We start from the raw sequence: 5,933 nt of genomic DNA on the forward strand, positions 1-5,933 counted from the left end.
ATGTTTAGGTATGGGCCTTGAATTCCTGATCTTTCCAAGACTTTTATCATGAATGGGTGTTGGATCTTGTCAAATGCTTTTTCCGCATCTGATGAGATGACCATATGGTTTTTGTCTTTGAGTTTGTTTATATACTGGATTACGTTGATGGATTTTAAAAATATGGAATGCTTCACGAATTTGCATGTCATCCTTGCGCAGGGGCCATGCTAATCTTCTCTGTATCGTTCCAATTTTAGTATATGTGCTGCCGATTCGAGCACTCTCCTGTATTTCTTTAAGTGAGTTATTAAAGTCCTTCTTGATGTCGTCTACCATCATCATGAGATATGCTTTTAAATCTGGGTCTAGCTTTTCGGTTGTGTTGGGATGCCCATGACTAGGTGCGGTGGGAGTGCTGCATTCTGATGATGGTGAGTGGTCTTGATTTCTTTTAGTAGGATTCTTATATTTGCCTTTTGCCATCTGGTAATCTCTGGAGTTGGTTCTTATAGTTGTGTCTGGTTAGAGCTTGTTCCTCAGATGATTATATTAGCCTCTATCAGCAGACCTGGGAGACTAGCTCTATCCTTAGTTTCAGTGGTCACTGTACTCTCTTCAGGCAAGCTCTCCTCTTGCAGGGAAGGTTCCCAAATATCTGGTGTTCGAACCTGCCTCCTGGGAGAAGTTTTGTTCCACTCACCAGAGGTCTTAAGATCCCGTGGAGGGTCCTGTGAGGAACATGGAGGTGTCCAGAAACTCAGTGCACAAGGAACCCTGGTGCTGGAGTGGACCGGAAGGGACTTGTGCCCCTAATCAGGCCAGGTTATCTGCTTCCGTAGTTAATGCAGACTCATGTCCAGTGCAATTGGATTGGAGCAGATGCTGTGTTGCACTCACCAGAGGTGTTAGGATCTAGTGGGGGATCCTGTGTGGGTCCTTGTGGGTTTTCAGAGACTCCCCGGGCCAGGAACCCCGGTGCTGCAGTGGACCGGAAGGTGGTCGGATGTCTGGAGCCCCAAAAGGGCGCTGCCTCGGAAGCTCTGTGGCTCCCGCCTTTCCCAGAAGCTGTCCGCTTTTGTGTGCACACTCTCACCTGTACAGACTACTTTTCGGTGGAGTCCCAGAACCAAGATGGCTCCCGCCGTTCCTGAGGCAAAAGGCTTCCGGGCTGGGTGGACACCTGTCCTGTGGCCGGGGAGGTGGTCGGATGTCTGGAGTCTGAAAAGTGCGCTGCCTCAGAAGCTCTGTGGCTCCTGCCTGTCCCAGAAGCTATCCGGTTCTGTGTGCACACTCTCACCTGTGCAGACTCAAACCTGGGTTTTCTACAAGAGTAGTCAGTGCTCTTAACACTGAACCATCTCACCAGCCAGTTTGCTGAGTAATCATAATTTAGTTCATCTCCTTTAGATATTATCATCTCCTTTAGATATTATTTCCTCCTTTTATCCTCAGATATTATTTGTTTCAAAGAATAAAGTAATTCAAATATAATAATATTCAAGCTTTAAGAAAGGAATGCAAATATCACTGTTAATTCTGAACCTGCTTCCTACATGTGTGCCTTATGGACCCTTTGTCCAAGGAAGGTATGACTCATTCTATTATGAAATCATATCTATATGATTTTGTGATTTTTTTATTTTCTTTCTGATCTATGAGTAAAAACAAATACTTCTTTGTTCACAGTCTAAAGAAAAATATATATTCCTTTCTTGTTTAATTTGTTGATATTTAAGATATATGAAGAGAAAATATGATAGTCCCAAACAGCTGATAAAGAAATGTTGTTGCACTGAAATAGTGTTGACAAATTCTATAGATCCCATTTCTTTAGATCACATTGTATCTACTTTCAGGAAACAAAGTAAGTGAATACTAGGATTCTTCCCAGTTTCTCTTTTCATTCAGCCAGGGACCACAGCCCAGGAAATAGTATTGCCTGCATTTAGAGTAGCTCTTTCCTTCTCCTTTAATTCAATCTATAAGCTCCTCCACTATTTCCTCCAGAGGATCAGCTCCTAAATAATTCTAGAGATGTAAAGGTAACAATCAAGATTAATTATCACAATGGTGGTTGGCCTTTTCTACTCAGCTTGTCCTTCCATTATTCTCAAAAGTACAAAATAACTAGAACTAGTTATTGATTTCAAACTCACAGAAATTGTACATGTTTGAAGGTGATAAGGGTATTGATTGCCCTGATTCAATCATGTTATAAATTGTGTGTGTACACACACACACACACATATATATACACACACATATATAGCATGTTATTCTCTGTCACATAAATGTGTATTATGTTTTATGTCATACAAACAAGCAGAAATATATAAAGGGATCATAAATATAAAGAGATTTTTTTCCAAATTAAAGTGGAATACCACAGGTAATCCATTTTATTTTTTAACAAAATGAGGCTACATGAGAAGGAATGTACTTATTTGTAAGCAGCTATCTTTGATTCATCTTCATGTTACCCTATTTAAACACTCCCACTCTCTGCTCTCTGAAAACTCAGTGTCAGGAAGGAAAGCTGGCATTGTAGTGGGAACAGATGTGCAGTCACTTCCTTCCCTCTAGCTTGGCTAGGCTGTCGATAAAATTAGCAGTCTATACTAACACTGAGGGTTTGGAACACTGCCTCAAAAAAGCAACATTTAGAATGAGTTTGTGGCTCAAAAATCTTATCTCAAGTGGAACTACCTTCTTGCCTCTGGTTGAGTAGAAGTATTGGGAGAAGACAAACTGTGTGGTTGCATTATAGTAGAATTTCTTTTTATGATGTGAGAGTGCAGGCTTTATTTGCTCATCAATGGTAAATACTGTGTACATATTACTTATTCCGTGTATCTATCCCTCTTTTCATTCTCTTCTCTGCTTTAGAATCTCCAAACTTTGTTGATGCTTTACTGCATACTCATATGAGTTAATTCTAAGTCTTCTAGGCAAGGTGAAAGTAACAGCAAGTATTCAGATGGAATTCTCTGAAGTTCAAACCACTTGATGGTGGAATATTTTGTTACCCAAGCAGATACTGTGGCATTTAGTTTATATATTTTGGTGTGGTCTCTGAAGTTACTTGGATTATCTGTTCTGGTTTATTATGCTTTGGAAGAAGGAGGAAACCAGTCTGTGCACAAAATTCAATAATAAATCATTTGAATTATATTCCCCAGGAATTACAGCAAGACATTTAAAAAACCAAAAAACCAAAAAACCAAAAAACCAAAAACCAAACCAAACCAAAACAAACAAACTAAAAAAAAAAAACAAAAAACAAAAACCCCCAGGATGTTAGCAACCTGAGTAAGTTTGTTTTAAGTAGTGCCAAGTTAAAAGCATGATTTAACTATTTTTATTCATCAAATACAATCTTGTCATGTTAACATTAGAAGCTAGTTGAAATTCTCTATAATCAATGAAAGGATTGTTCACTTGAACAATGGGGCCACATGTCATATTTTTTTTTTTTTTAAGGGAAATTAGTCTCTGGTCTTCTCCTGTAGCAGAAACACCGGCTCTGAAATGAGATCAGATTTTTAAGTTGCCACTAAATGAACATCATTTAGCATTTTCCTTCTTCTAAAAGAGCTCATCAAGTAATTGCTCTCTAATAGCAGCCAAGCAGGATGAGAAGCAGGATGAGGCATAATGAAGCTAATGAAAATTTAAAGTCACCTCCATCCTCTGTTGGCTTGGAAAAAGCCTATCAGAGCAATGACTCTTTCCACAGATAATGACATACCTCCTAAGCTAACTGAAAGCAACACTTGCAGGAAGCAAAGTGAATCTTCCTGCTTCCCTATATACAGCCCATTGAAATTATTATAGTTCCTGGAAGGCTTTGTGATTTTTCCTGTGGTAAATAGTACTGAAATTTGACAATTTCAAAGGTGAAAAGAGACTGAGATTCCTGTATTTAACTATAACTGATCTTGTAAATGTTTTATATAATGTCTACATAGTCTATGAGACTTTCACTTAAAGTATCTACTTTTAGATCCTGAACTGGTTCCACATATTTCTGAATTTGTTCCAGGAAACTTGCCTTAAAAAATTGGGACATCTTCTAAATTACACAATACAGGAAGGAAGGATCTTTTAAATTTAGTTTTACCTAACAACAGATACTGAGACAATGCCATTGTTACACATGTTTTTATCTAGGAAGTGGTCCCACCAATTTCTACAGAAGCTATGGAAGTTGAGAAAGGAGAAATGCCAAAAGGAGAGTAAATAATGGATTAATGGTGATGTGTAGATGATTAAGGTATAATTCTTTGGGAAGTCATCTAAGAAACCATGAAGACTTTGTCTCAGTACCACCCTACTGATGGAAGAGGAAGAAGAAAAGGAAACAGGGTTATCTATGACCCTGGGAGTTTAGGGCATCCTGGAGGTGGGAGTTCTTGTGGTACTGGAGGAACCCTTAGAACAGAAAGAATCAGCATTTGAATGAGGACAGCTGTCTATCCCAGAATCTGGAGGTGATGACAGAATGAACTGAGAGGTTATGGGACTGAGTATAACATCTCTACAGTAAATCACACCATCAAATTCTCATATGCCCTTTTAAAATGAATATCCTATTCCTCATTTCATATGTATAATAAATGTGTAATTATATATGCATAATTCACTCCTGGGTAAAGATTGGGAAGATAGCTATGTGACAGGATTGAGAAACAGCTCAGACTTGGCTTCTGGCAAGGAATAATAACAGTATTATAGTACCAATATCCTTGAGGAGCTTTGATTTTTGTTGTTGGTTTTAAGAAGTGCTCTTATTGTCGCCTTACTTACATATCTTGTATCAACAATCACCATGGTATATCAGCCACTATCACCACTCTTGTGGATCAAATCCTCTTGGCTGTCACTGTGGTCTTTCTCTTTATTTTTATGACAGTTAAATACTGTCTTGGCATCCTGTTTTGCAAATGGACACTGGGGAGTCTGTTTCCAGGAAATACCTTCTACTGTTCTGTTGTTCTATGGAAAACCATGAAACTTCTTATTGATATTCCCAACACCAGTGTGTTCCTTACTATTTTAGAGAAAAGGAATACCACTTCAGTCTTCCAAAATCATAGCTTATTGGCAGATATCTGGCTTCATGGTTATTTTGTCCCTTTTTAATATATAAATATATATTTTTTTTAATTAAATTTTTGAATTAGTATATAGTTATAGCACTTCCTCCTTTCTCTCTCCTCTCTCTAGATCCTGCCAAGTCCTCTCATTCCTGCTAAATTGATGGCCTCTTTTGACCATTATTGTTATATTTTATATATGTATAAATATATAAATACAACTTCTTGAGTCAATGCAGTATGGCTCATGTTTATATGATTTCCTGGATGGCCACTTTGTATTGGATTACCAATTAGGGAGCTCATGCCTAGGAGAGCCTAATTCTCTTTCTGAGTTGCTTATAGTATTTTGTCTAGGGTGGGACTTTGTGAGATTTTTTTTCTCTTCTGTGTTAGCATGACCACTGATTTTTTAATTTTTCAGGTCTTGTTTCTGTAGTCATATTGATAGGGTACCAGAGCTGTAGCCTTATTTTTTTCCCCCAGGAGATACACTATTATAGCAGAATTTCTGATCCCCTGGTTCCTAAAATCTTTCATTCTCTTCATGTTCTATGATGAGATTTGGGGAACATCACAGATATTTCTTAATTCCTAATCCTTTGTTCATCATTTTGTAAAGGCGATTATGTACCTCAGTTTTGACTACAGAGGAGCATCAGTGTGTTCAGTCCAGAAGAATACCATAAGGTTTACAGGAAACTGCCAAGTTAAGAATTCATATTCTTTATCCTGCCCTATACTGTATGTAAGTACACTTACCAATTTTTTTGTTGTTGTTATGTGTTAGTTAGACACTAGGTTTTTGTTTAGAAAATAAACTATTTTATTATGTAATGAGCTATGCTGTGCTGA

At 37.9% G+C, this 5,933-nt stretch overlaps 1 non-coding gene across 1 annotated transcript; it reads right to left on the minus strand.

Moving 5' to 3' along the window:
• Positions 1–156: 156 nt before the first annotated feature.
• On the minus strand, positions 157–263 carry LOC115029517. The gene has a single exon (XR_003835078.1). It is a non-coding gene; the product is annotated as a U6 spliceosomal RNA (small nuclear RNA).
• Between the last annotated feature and the right edge of the window lie 5,670 nt (positions 264–5,933).

Source organism: Mus caroli, chromosome 15 (assembly GCF_900094665.2).
Source record: "Mus caroli chromosome 15, CAROLI_EIJ_v1.1, whole genome shotgun sequence".
NCBI lineage: Eukaryota > Metazoa > Chordata > Mammalia > Rodentia > Muridae > Mus > Mus caroli.